General features: G+C 38.9%; 1 protein-coding gene across 1 annotated transcript in view; it reads right to left on the minus strand.

The window, feature by feature from the left end:
• svopl (SVOP-like) overlaps positions 1–14,431 on the minus strand; it is an 80,936-nt gene that overhangs the window by 23,811 nt on the left and 42,694 nt on the right. The gene's annotated exons all lie outside the window — the stretch shown is intronic.

Below are 14,431 nucleotides of genomic sequence, written 5' to 3' on the forward strand. Positions count from 1 at the left end.
TGCATGCACCCTCAGTTCCTGACTGGCATCACAAGTACCAAGTGTCGTGTCAATAGGCCTAAGTTTGACGAAGATACAGCCTAAAATCTGTTTTTTGCGCTCTACGTAAAATTCGTTAAGGCGGTATACAACAAAGGATTGCTGTATCGAAATTCTTTTGATAACTTTTTGCCATGAGTGTCTCAAGATCATACATACCAATTTTCGTGGCAATCGGACAAAAGCTCTAGGACGAGTTCGAAAAAGTAGGTTTTTCGAATAATTCAAAATGGCGGAAAAACTTTCATGACGGAAAATGACGTCATATGGTCCAATCGAATCGTCTTGAGCCAAGGAATCATAGGAAGCAAGAATTTTGTTTCTAGGGCTTATGGATCAGAAGTTATAAGCAAAAACGTAAGTGCAACTTTGGACTGTTGGTGGCGCTAGAGGGTTGGAGATAGAGACTCCAAATTTGCTGTGGGGACACATTGGACTGTCCTTTATCAGTGTGCCAAATTTCATAACTTTCCTACGTACGGTTCTATGGGCTGCCATAGACCGCAATGGCGGAAGAAGAAAAATGTACTAACAGAAACAATTGCCAATATAGCTGCAAGCAGCAATGCCGGGGTCAAGCCGAAAAGGGCACAGAAGGATGTAAAGTTGCGTTTGGATAAGCAGACTGAAGAACCTAGGTAAACCTAATGATTTCAGATGAAAAAATGCAAAGGTAATCAACAAAAATAATCTATATTCTTGTCTACTGCAACTGTCCTTCGGTTATTGACAATCATGGAACATTAGAGCACTGAAGGACATGTATGTGATGCTTACAGTGGGCAAACATGGGTCACAGCATGTTACAACAAGTTAAAAGAGTCAAAAGAGACCATCCCCATGTCTCTGTGATGTTCTGATACAGAGAAAAAGCTCTTGCAAAAACAGTTGATAACGTATTCTCATTGGTTGCTAGAGAGTAAATGGACATCCTCTAGTGATTATAGTCAAAGCCATGAAAGGAATAATCCATGATGACTCATGGTTTTAGATGTGTTGTTGCAGTAGTTTTAGGCAAAAAATGCCATATTCTATCTCAAAACCAGTAGGTGGCGCAATGACAAAATTCGTGCATGCAACCTCAGGTCATAAATGTGTTACATCTAGCTAGTTTTATGACTATACACTTTAGTTTAGTGAAGAAACAGTTGTATGACCATAGGGTGGCTTGATTTCAAAGGTTTTGTTCAATTATAAGGCCAACTAGTGGTGCAACCATACAATTTTTTTTGTGTAGCCTCAGACTGTGGTCGTACATCAGCGTATCAAATATGGTGAAAAAATCTCTTTGCGTTACGAAGTTATAACCATTTATGTGTAAAAACACAAAATTTAAAGTTAATTTTTCGTTTTTTGCAATTTTCGGCCATTTCTGATGAAATTTTTAATATAGTGCCAATAGAACTTTTTGTTCAGAAGGTAATGCAATATTCTTCCTATGATGTTTTCGAGTCGATCAGAATTACGCTCGTGGAGATATTCGCGCGTGTTTTTTAAGTGCTGTTTTGCTGCGCAGGGCTAACCGTAAGGCGAAAACTGGCATGTTTGGCATCGTTGGACTCGGCGACTATTCAGGACTCCTAAAAATCAAGTCCCGTCAAAATACGTTGATCACAGCCAAAGTTATAGGTGTAAAAAACATCTGTCTGGCCACTAGGTGGCGCTGCGACGAAACTGTGCATGCACACTCAGTTCCTGACTGGCATCACAAGTACCAAGTGTCGTGTCAATAGGCCTAAGTTTGACGAAGATACAGCCTAAAATCTGTTTTTTTGCGCTCTACGAAAATTTTGTTGACGCGCTATACGACAACGGATTGGTTTATCGAAATTCTTTTGATAACTTTTTGCCGTGAGGGTCTCTAGATGCTACATACCATTTTTCGTGGAAATCGGGTAAAAGCTCTAGGACGAGTTCGCAAAAGTAGGTTTTACGAATAATTCAAAATGGCGGAAAAAATTTCATGACGGAAAATGACGTCATAGGGTCTATTCGAATCGTCTTGAGCCAAGGAATCAGACGAAACAAGAATTTCGTTTCTAGGACCTACGGATCAGAAGTTATAAGCAAAAACATAAGTGCAACTTTGGACTGTTGGTGGCGCTAGAGGGTTAGAGATAGAGACTCCAAATTTCCTGTGGGGACACATTGGACTGTCCTTTATCAGTGTGCCAAATTTCATAACTTTCCTACGTACGGTTCTATGGGCTGCCATTGACTTTCGGCGGAAGAACGAGGAAGAAAAATAATAAATATAGCTGCAAGCAGCAATCACCGGGGTCAAGCCAAAAAGGCACAGCAGAAAGTAAAGTTGACTTCGGATGAGCAGTTTAAAAAACCTAGGAAAATCCCTTGATTTCAGACAAAACAATATAACAGTTATCAGCAAAAAAGCTGTGTTCTCATTTATTGACAATTCTCCCTCTCTTTCAACGAGCATTGATAACTAGAACACTGAAGTAAAAATGAGTGGTGCTTGCAGTGGCAATACTCAGCTCACAAAATGTTACAGTGGTGTTAATAAGTCAAAAGAGCCCACCCCCGTGTCTCTACGATGTTCTGACGCAGAGATATAGCTCTTGCAAAAACGGTTGATAAGGTATTCTCATTGGTTGCCAGGGAGTGAATTGGCAACCACAAGTGATTATAGTCAAAGCCATGAAAGGAATAATCCATGATGACTCATGGTTTTAGATGTGTTGTTGCAGTAGTTTTAGGCAAAAAATGCCATATTTCTATCTCAAAACCAGTAGGTGGCGCAATGACAAAATTGTGCATGCAACCTCAGGTCATAACTGTGTTACATCTAGCTAGTTTTATGACTATACACTTTAGTTTAGTGAAGAAACAGTTGTATTACCATAGGGTGGCTTGATTTCAAATGTTTTGTTCAATTATAAGGCCAACTAGTGGTGCAAGCATACATTTTTTTTGTGTAGCCTCAGACTGTGGTCGTACATCAGCATATCAAATCCGGTGAAAAAATCTCTTTTTGTTGCGAAGTTATAACCATTTATGTGTAAAAAATGCTAAATTTAAAGGTAATTTTTCGTTTTTTGCATTTTTCGGCCATTTCTGATGAAAATTTTAATATAACACCAATAGAACTTTTTGTTCAGAAGGTAATGCAATGTTCTTCCTATGGTGTTTTTGAGTCGATCGGAATAACGCTCGCAGAGATATTCGCGAGTGTTTTTTAAGTGCTATTTTTCTGCACAGGGCTAACCGTATGACGAAACCTGGCATGTTTGGTATCGTTGGACTCGACGACTACTCAGGACTCCAAAAAATCAAGTCCCGTGAAAATACTTTTATCGCAGCCAAAGTTATAGGCGTATAGAACATTCGTCTGGCAACTAGGTGGCGCTGCAACGAAACTGTGCATGCACCCTCAGTTCCTGACTGGCATCTCAAGTACCAAGTGTCGTGTCAATAGGCCTAAGTTTGGCGAAGATACAGCCTAAAATCTGTTATTGTGCGCGCTACCTAAAATTCGTTGACGCGCTATACGACAACGGATTGGTTTATCGAAATTCTTTTAATAACTTTTTGCCTTGAGTGTCTCTAGATGCTGCATACCGATTTTTGAGGCAAACGGGCAAAAACTCTAGGACGAGTTCGCAAAAGTAGGTTTAACAAATAATTCAAAATGGCGGAAAAGTTTTCATGACGGAAAATGACGTCATAGGGTCTAATCGAATCGTCTTTAGCCAAGGAATCAGAGGAAACAAGAATTTCATTTCTGGGACTTACGGTTCAGAAGTTATAAGACAAAACGTAAGTGCAACTTTGGACTGTTGGTGGCGCTAGTGGGCTTGAGATAGAGACTCCAAATTTGCTGTGGATATTATTTGGACTGTCCTCTATCAGTGTGCCAAATTTCATAACTTTCCTACGTACGGTTCTATGGGCTGCCATAGACCGCAATGGCGGAAGAAGAAAAATTTACTAACAGAAACAATTGCCAATATAGCTGCAAGCAGCGATACCGGGGTCAAGCCAAACATGGCAAAAAATGATTCATACGTGATGACTGTCATGATTTAAGATCTAAGTTTGCATTAGTTTTATGAAAAAAAGCAATTGTTTCGTATCTTGAGACCACTAGGTGGCACTGTGCCGAAAGAATAGATGGTGCCTCAGGTCATGACTGTGATGACACATACCAAATTTAGTGTAAAAACAATAAAGCGATACGGAGATATAGCCTTAAATGACTTGACCACTAGGGGGCACTGACCAAAAAATAAATTGTGACTCAGGTCTTGATTGTAATGACACCCACCAAATTTGGTGTAAATACAATAAAGAGATGCAGAGATATAGCCTTAAATGACTTGACCACTAGGGGGCACTGACCAAAAAATAAATTGTGACTCAGGTCTTGATTGTGATGACACCCACCAAATTTGGTGTAAATACAATAAAGAGATGCAGAGATATAGCCTTAAATGACTTGACCACTAGGGGGCACTGACCAAAAAATAAATTGTGACTCAGGTCTTGATTGTGATGACACCCACCAAATTTGGTTTAAATACGATAAAGAGATGCAGAGATATAGCTTCAAATCTCTTGACCACTAGGGGGCACCGGAAAGTTTACAAGTCCTTCCAGAACATGTTGCTGATGAACCATACCAAGTTTCATAAAAATATGCAATTGCGTTTCTGAAATACTTGAACTTAAAGAAAAATTCAAAATGGCCGACACACAAAATGGCCGACCAAAAAACATTTGGTATCGTTTGACTCGCCATTCCTCACGAAATCTAACAAGACCAGTCTCATTATTTTACATTCAAATTTGCAGTAGTTATAAGCAAAAATAGACATTTTTTATATCTCGTGACCAGTAGGGGGCAGTGTGACGAAATGGTGCATGCACCCTCAGGTCATCACTGTTATGACATATACCAAGTCTCATATTAATACGCAAAAGTTTTGCGAAGATACAGGCTCAAACACATTTTGGCGTGCTCGCCCTCGCATTCTTTGATGCGTTTTACGAGAACGGATAGGTCTAACGAAAATCTTTTGATAACTTTTTGTCTAGAGTGTCTCTAGATGATGCATACCAAAAATCAAGCCAATCACACGAGCGCTCTAGGAGGAGTTCAAAAAAGTAGGTGTTTAATATAATTCAAAATGGCCGACAGGAAGTAGGTTTGACTCAGACATATTTGGTACAGTCGGACTCAGCATGAGCCAAGGAATCAATAGAGTGAAGTCTTATGTCATAGTGGCAATTTAATCAAATGACATAAAGATTTTAAAAAAAAATGTACATATCCTGACCACTAGGTGGCGCCGTCCTAAAGATTTATAGGTGCGCTCAGAACATGTCACTGATGAACCATGCCAAATTTCGTAGCGATACGCCATTCTGTTTGTGAAATACTGAACTTAATGAGAAAATTCAAAATGGCCGACACCCAAAATGGCCGACCGAAAACCGTTTGGTATCGTTTGACTCGGCATGCCTCAAGGAATCTAACAAGACCATTTCATGATTTTAGACTCAAGTTTGAAGTAGTTATAAGCGAAAATAGGCATTTTTCGAATCTCGTGACCACTAGGTGGCGCTGTGACGAAACGTTGCAGGCACCCTCATGTAATGACTGTAATGACATATACCAAGTTTCGTGTCGATACAATAAAGTTTTGCGAAGATAAGGCCTCACGTCCGTTTTGGCGTGCTCGCCGCCATATATGTTGTCAATTTATATGAGACCGCATTGGTCTATCAAAAAGCTTTTGATAACTTTTTGTCTTGGGTGTCTCTAGATGCTACATACCAAAGGACATGCAAATCGGACAAACGGTCTAGGAGGAGTTCGAAAAAGTAGGTTTTACGAAAAATTCAAAATGGCGGAAAGATGTGCATGACACAAATGACATCATAGTGTGCATTTGAATCATCATGAGCCAAGGATTCAGAAGAAACAAGAATTTAGTTTCTAGGCCTCATGGGTCAGAAGTTATGAGCATGAACATAAGTGGATTTTTGGACTGTTGGTGGCGCTAGAGGGTTTGAGTCAGACACACCAATGTTGCTATAGTAACTTCTGAGACTGTCCTCTACATGTGTGCCAAAATTCATAACTTTCCTATGTACGATTCTATGGGCTGCCATTGACTTTCGGCGGAAGAACGAGGAAGAAAAATAATAATAAATATAGCTGCAAGCAGCGATACCGGGGTCAAGCCAAACATGGCAAAAAATGATTCATACGTGATGACTGTCATGATTTAAGATCTAAGTTTGCATTAGTTTTATGAAAAAAAGCAATTGTTTCGTATCTTGAGACCACTAGGTGGCACTGTGCCGAAAGAATAGATGGTGCCTCAGGTCATGACTGTGATGACACATACCAAATTTAGTGTAAATACAATAAAGCGATACGGAGATATAGCCTTAAATGACTTGACCACTAGGGGGCACTGACAAAAAAATAAATTGTGACTCAGGTCTTGATTGTGATGACACCCACCAAATTTGGTGTAAATACAATAAAGAGATGCAGAGATATAGCCTTAAATGACTTGACCACTAGGTGGCACTGACCAAAAAATAAATTGTGACTCAGGTCTTGATTGTGATGAACCCACCAAATTTGGTTTAAATACGATAAAGAGATGCAGAGATATAGCTTCAAATCTTTTGACCACTAGGGGGCACCGGAAAGTTTACAAGTCCTCCCAGAACATGTTGCTGAGGAACCATACCAAGTTTCATAACAATACGCAATTGCGTTTCTGAAATACTTGAACTTAAAGAAAAATTCAAAATGGCCGACACACAAAATGGCCGACCAAAAACCATTTGGTATCGTTTGACTCGCCATGCCTCACGAAATCTAACAAGACCAGTCTCATAATTTTACATTCAAATTTGCAGTAGTTATAAGCAAAAATAGACATTTTTTATATCTCGTGACCAGTAGGGGGCAGTGTGACGAAATGGTGCATGCACCCTCAGGTCATCACTGTTATGACATATACCAAGTCTCATATTAATACGAAAAAGTTTTGCGAAGATACAGGCTCAAACACATTTTGGCGTGCTCGCCCTCGCATTCTTTGATGCGTTACACGAGAACGGATAGGTCTACCGAAAAGCTTTTGATAACTTTTTGTCTAGAGTGTCTCTAGATGATGCATACCAAAAATCAAGCCAATCCCACGAGCGCTCTAGGAGGAGTTCGAAAAAGTAGCTGTTCAATATAATTCAAAATGGCCGACAGGAAGTAGGTTTGACTCAGACATATTTGGTACAGTCGGACTCAGCACGAGCCAAGGAATTAATAGAGTGAAGTCGCATGTCAGTGTGGCAATTTAATCAAATGATATAAAGATTTTAAACAATTTCTTTACATATCCTGACCACTAGGTGGCGCCGTCCTAAAGATTTATAGGTGCGCTCAGAACATGTCACCGATGAACCATGCCAAATTTCGTAGCGATACGCCAATCTGTTTGTGAAATACTGAACTTAATGAGAAAATTCAAAATGGCCGACACCCAAAATGGCCGACCGAAAACTGTTTGGTATCGTTTGACTTGACATGCCTCAAGGAATCTAACAAGACGACCTTCATAATTTTAGACTCAAGTTTGAAGTAGTAATAAGCGAAAATATGCATTTTTCGAATCTCGTGACCACTAGGTGGCGCTGTGACAAAACATTGCAGGCACCCTCAGGTCAAGACTGTAATGACATATACCAAGTTTCGTGTCGATACACCAAAGTGTTGCGAAGATACGGCCTCACGTCCGTTTTGGCGTGCTCGCCGCCGTATATGTTGTCACGGTATACAAGAACGCATTGGTCTATCAAAAAGCTTTTGATAAATTTTTGTCAGGGGTGTCTCTAGATGCTACATACCAAAGGACATGCAAATCGGACGAACGCTCTAGGAGGAGTTCGAAAAAGTAGGTTTCACGGAAAATTCAAAATGGCGGAAAGATTTGCATGACACAAATGACATCAATGTGTGCAATTGAATCATCATGAGCAAAGGATTCAGAGGAACCAAGAATTTAGTTTCTAGGAGTCACGGGTCAGAAGTTATGAGCATGAACATAAGTGGACTTTTGGACTGTTGGTGGCGCTAGAGGGTTTGAATCAGACACACCAATGTTGCTATAGTAACTTCTTAGACTGTCCTCTACATGTGTGCCAAAATTCACAACTTTCCTACGTACGGTTCTATGGGCTGCCATTGACTTCAATGGCGGAAGAGGAAGAATAATAATAATAATAAGAAAACTAACAATAACAATAGGTGTCTACGCCACTTCGTGGCTTGACCCCTAATAATAATAATAATAATAATAATAATAAGAAAACTAACAATAACAATAGGGTTCTACGCCCCTTCGGGGCTTGACCCCTAATAATAATAATAAGAAAACTAACAATAACAATAGGGTTCTACGCCCCTTCGGGGCTTGACCCCTAAATATAGCTGCAAGCAGCAATGCCGGGGTCAAGCCAAAAAGGGCACATAAGAAAGTAAAGTTGAATTCGGATGAACAGGTTAAAGAACCTGGGAAAATCTCTTGATTTCAGACTAAATAATATAACAGTTATCAGCAAAAAAGCTGTGTTTTCATTCAGTGTCATCTCTCCCTCTCTTCTCGAGGAGCATAGACAACTAGAACACTGAAGAAAATGTGAGTGGTGCTTGCAGTGGCAATTCTCAGCTCACAAAATGTTACAGTGGTGTTAATGAGTCAAAAAAGACCACCCCCATGTCTCTACGATGTTCTGATGCAGAGATATAGCTCTTGTAAAAAGGATTGATAAGGTATCCTTATTGGTTGCTAAGGAGTGAATTGGCATGCACCAATGATCTCCAAGCCATGAAAGGAATAATACATGATGACCCAAGATTTTAGATGTACTGTTGGAGTAGTTTCAGGCAAAAATACCATATTTCTATCTCAAAACCACTAGGTGGCGCAATGACAAAGTTGTGCATGCAACCTCAGTTCATAACTGTGTTACATCTAGCTAGTTTTATGACTATACACTCTAGTTTAGTGAAGAAATAGTTGTATGAACATAGGGCTTGCTTGATATGAAAGATTTTGTTCAATTATAGGGCCACCTAGTGGTTCAGGCATACCAATTTTTTTGTGTGGCCTCAGACTCTGCTTATACATCAGCGTATCAAATCTGGTGAAAAAATCTCTTTTCGTTGCGAAGTTATAACCATTTATGTGTAAAAAACACAAAATCTAAAGGTAATTTTTCGTTTTTTGCAATTTTCGGCCATTTCTGATGAAAATTTTAATATAACGCCAATAGAACTTTTTGTTCAGAAGGTAATGCAATGTTCTTCCTATGGTGTTTTCGAGTCGATCGGAATAACGCTCGCGGAGATATTCGCGCATGTTTTTTAAGTGCTGTTTTGCTGCGCAGGGCTAACCGTAAGGCGAAATCTGGCATGTTTGGTATCGTTGGACTCGGCGACTAATCAGGACTCCTAAAAATCAAGTCCCGTCAAAATACGTTGATCACAGCCAAAGTTATAGGTGTAAAAAACATCTGTCTGGCCACTAGGTGGCGCTGCGACGAAACTGTGCATGCACACTCAGTTCCTGACTGGCATCACAAGTACCAAGTGTCGTGTCAATAGGCCAAAGTTTGACGAAGATACAGCCTAAAATCTGTTTTTTTGCGCTCTACGTAAAATTTGTTGATGCGCTATACGACAACGGATTGGTTTATCAAAATTCTTTTGATAACTTTTTGCCGTGAGGGTCTTTAGATGCTACATACCGATTTTCGTTAAAATTGGGCAAAAGCTCTAGGACGAGTTCGCAAAAGTAGGTTTTACAAATAATTCAAAATGGCGGAAAAATTTCCATGACGGAAAATGACGTCATAGGGTCAAATCGAATCGTCTTGAGCCAAGGAATCAGAGGAAACAAGAATTTCGTTTCTAGGACTTACGGATCAGAAGTTATAAGCAAAAACATAAGTTCAACTTTGGACTGTTGGTGGCGCTAGCGGGTTAGAGATAGAGACTCCAAATTTGCTGTGGGGACACATTGGACTGTCCTTTATCAGTGTGCCAAATTTCATAACTTTCCTACGTACGGTTCTATGGGCTGCCATAGACCGCAATGGCGGAAGAAGAATAATAATAATAATAATAAAAAGAAAACTAACGGATACAATAGGGGTCTTCGCCCCTTCGGGGCTTGACCCCTAAAAAGAAAACTAACAGAAACAATAGGGGTCTTCGCCCATTCTGGGCTTGACCCCTAAATATAGCTGCAAGCAGCAATCACCGGGGTCAAGCCGAAAAGGGCACAGAAGGATGTAAAGTTGCGTTTGGATAAGCAGACTGAAGAACTTAGGTAAACCTAATGATTTCAGATGAAAAAATGCAAAGTAATCAACAAAAATAATCTATGTTCTTGTCTACTGCAACTGTCCTTCGGTTATTGACAATCATGGGACATTAGAGCACTGAAGGACATGTATGTGATGCTTACAGTGGGCAAACATGGGTCACAACATGTTACAACAAGTTAAAAGAGTCAAAAGAGACCATCCCCATGTCTCTGCGATGTTCTGATGCAGAGAAAAAACTCTTGCAAAAACAGTTGATAAGGTATTCTCATTGGTTGCTAGAGAGTAAATGGACATCCACTAGTGATTATAGTCAAAGCCATGAAAGGAATAATCCATGATGACTCATGGTTTTAGATGTGTTGTTGCAGTAGTTTTAGGCCAAAAAAATGCCATATTCTGTCTCAAAACCAGTAGGTGGCGCAATGACAAAATTGTGCATGCAACCTCAGGTCATAACTGTGTTACATCTAGCTAGTTTTATGACTATACACTTTAGTTTAGTGAAGAAACAGTTGTATGACCATAGGGTGGCTTGATTTCAAAGGTTTTATTCAATTATAAGGCCAACTAGTGGTGCAAGCATACAATTTTTTTTGTGTAGCCTCAGACTGTGGTCGTACATCAGCGTATCAAATATGGTGAAAAAATCTCTTTGCGTTACGAAGTTATAACCATTTATGTGTAAAAACAGAAAATTTAAAGGTAATTTTTCGTTTTTTGCAATTTTCGGCCATTTCTGATGAAAATTTTAATACAACGCCAATAGAACTTTTTGTTCAGAAGGTAATGCAATATTCTTCCTATTATGTTTTCGAGTCGATCAGAATTACGCTCACGGAGATATTCGCGCGTGTTTTTTAAGTGCTGTTTTGCTGCGCAGGGCTAACCGTAAGGCGAAATCTGGCATGTTTGGTAAGGTTGGACTCGGCAACTATTCTGGACTTCAGCGAAACAAGTCCCGTGAAAAAACACAGATCAGAGCCAAAGTTATAAGCATGCACAACATTCGTATGACCACTAGGTGGTGCTGTGACGAAACTCTGCATGCCCCCTCAGATCCTCACTGGCATCACAACTACCAAGTGTGGCGTCAATAGACATAAGATTGGCGAAGATACACACTAAAACCTGTTTTTTGGGCTCTACGTAAAATTTGTTGACGCGCTATACGAAAACGGAATGGTTTATCAAAATTCTTTTAATAACTTTTTGCCCTGAGTGTCTCTAGATGCTACATACCATTTTTCGTGGCAATTGGGCAAAAGCTCTAGGACAAGTTCGCAAAAGTAGGTTTTATGAATAAATCAAAATGGCGGAAAATTTTTCATGACGGAAAATGACGTCATAGGGTCCAATCGAATCGTCTTGAGCCAAGGAATCAGAGGATACAAGAATTTAGTGTCTAGGACTTACGGGTCAGAAGTTATAGGCAAATACATAAGTGCAAATTTGGACTGTTGGTGGCGCTAGCGGGTTAGAGATACAGACTTCAAATTTGCTGTGGAGACTTTTTGGACAGTCCTCTATCAGTGTGCCAAATTTCATAACTTTCCTACGTACGGTTCTATAGGCTGCCATAGACCGCAATGGCGGAGGAAGAAAAAGAAAAAGAAAAAGAAAAAGAAAAAGAAAACTAACAGAAACAATAGGGGTCTTCGCCCATTCTGGGCTTGACCCCTAAAAAGAAAACTAACAGAAACAATAGGGGTCTTCGCCCATTCTGGGCTTGACCCCTAAAAAGAAAAAGAAAAAGAAAAGGGAAGAATAATAATAAGAAAACTAACGGATACAATAGGGGTCTTCGCCCATTCTGGGCTTGACCCCTAATAAGAAAACTAACAATAACAATAGGTGTCTACGCCACTTCGTGGCTTGACCCCTAATAAACAACACATAGAAAACCTTAGTTCAAATCATTGCTTAAACGTATCAAAAACTACACTGAGCTTACTTTGTAAAAATGTAAAATGTGTACGATATAATGTATACTATGGTATAATTATGTATATGCTAGCTACCGATCGGCTGCCAAACCTCCCTTCAGATATCGGTGATCCATGATCGCTGTCTCACTTAGTATTTAGGAAACTAAAACATTTGTTTTTTTTCAACAAGTTATTTATGCCAGAGTTTAGCCACCATTAAATGGGAAATTTCACAAGGCTTTTTTAAGATGTAAAATAAATCTTTGGTGTCCCCAGAGTAGGTTTGTGAAGTTCTCGAAATATCATATAGATAATTTATTATAACATGTTAAAATTCCCACTTTGTAGGTGTGCCGTTTTAGGGTGAGTCCCTAAAAATGCAAATGAGCTTATCATGCACTAAATGACAGTGCCGTGGTTGGATAGTACAGATTAAGGGGTGGTATTATTATAATAAGATCCTCTTCTGACATCACACGAGGAGACAAATTTCAATGAGCTATGCTTGCAGAAAATGGTTTACTGAAACTAAGTTACTGGGTTGATTTTTTTTCACATTTTTGGTTTATAGAAGCACTAGGGACCCAATTATAGCACTTAACTCTTTCCCCGCCATTAATGAGTTTCCCTTCCAATGATGCTTTCTTGACAACTTTTTACGATAATCTGTAATTCCGCTATTATCCACTAGATGTTATCCACTATTACCCAATTTATTAAAAAAATGATGCAAAAACTAATATAACAACATTTTAACTGTTTCACCGCCAGCGTTTTTTTTTTAAAGTTGCCAGCCAGCGCCAGCGTTTTTCATGATTTTCACCAAAGTTTAATGCCTTCCAGAAAATGTTCTTCTTTAAATATATAAACATACAATATACCAAATGAAAGAACAGACCCTCTGCTTTCAAAAAAAACCCTGTTTCATCCTACCTTTAGTGGTTCTTTTGCAATCAGCTTTTGAATATGGGTAGGTTTTTGCAAAAACACCATATTTTGAGCAAAAAGCAGAGATAATTCAATTTTTATGACGGACTTTTCATAGAGATCCGATTCAGAGCGATCTTTAAAACAGACACGGACATGCAGCAGTTTGCCATAGGGCAATACTTCCGGTTTTAAAATGTTGCGGAAGGGCGCCACCTGGTGGATAATAGCGGTATTGCGGAAAGACAGAAAATCTCGTCATTGGCGGGGAAGCGTTTTCTCTTAATTGACGAGATATCTCGTCAATGGCAAGGAAAGAGTTAAACAGTGTATGTTTTGATCTTCATTCTGAATATGATTTCTAACAAAATTCCTTAACAAAAATGCAATTATTTCAGCTTTTTGCTCAAAATGTGGTATTTTAAAAAAAAACTACCCATATTTGAGAGACTATAAAAAGAGAACAAATAAAGATAGGTTGAAACTGTTTTTTTGTTTGTTTTTTTTTTGTTTTTTTTGTTTAAAAGTGTTAAGAGTGTCTTTTGTAGCCTCTTTCTGCTATTATGGTTCAGTGCTTAGCAGCTCAGAGTTACTGGAGAAGAATCTTATGTGTGTGACAGATGCATTTGATATATTTGTATGTTTATATGCAGGCAGCATTTTAATAAAGCCTGGCTGGGAATGAGTTAAACATGGAAAGAGATTTTCAAGATATGTCCCCTATAAACAAACAGAGACCAGAAGTATAATAGTAAGTATAATAATAATAATAATAATAAAAAACATGTCCATGAGTCCATGTCTGGTCATCTAGGATTTTGATATTGAGATAAAAATTAGAATCTGGGAGTTTTGTCAGTTTTACATTATTATACGAGTGTACTGTATATTAGCATTTATTTCCCTATGGCATCTGTGAGCAGTTGGACCCTAAAGCGGTGCGGCTGAACCAAAAATCTATTTACACAGCATCTATTTAGTGTACACCCTGTATACGTCATATGTGTGAACAGTATACAAACATTCTGCAGAAATGGTAGCATTGATGTCTACTATGCAAATCAATTTACCAAAGAAAGAGTTACATAACATAATTCAACACTTGTCTGTGAAATAAAAAAGTAATTATCAGATTTAAACCATCAAAGTAGGATTTAAATATATTAATT

This window comes from Paramisgurnus dabryanus, chromosome 1 (assembly GCF_030506205.2).
Source record: "Paramisgurnus dabryanus chromosome 1, PD_genome_1.1, whole genome shotgun sequence".
NCBI classification, from domain to species: Eukaryota; Metazoa; Chordata; class Actinopteri; order Cypriniformes; family Cobitidae; genus Paramisgurnus; species Paramisgurnus dabryanus.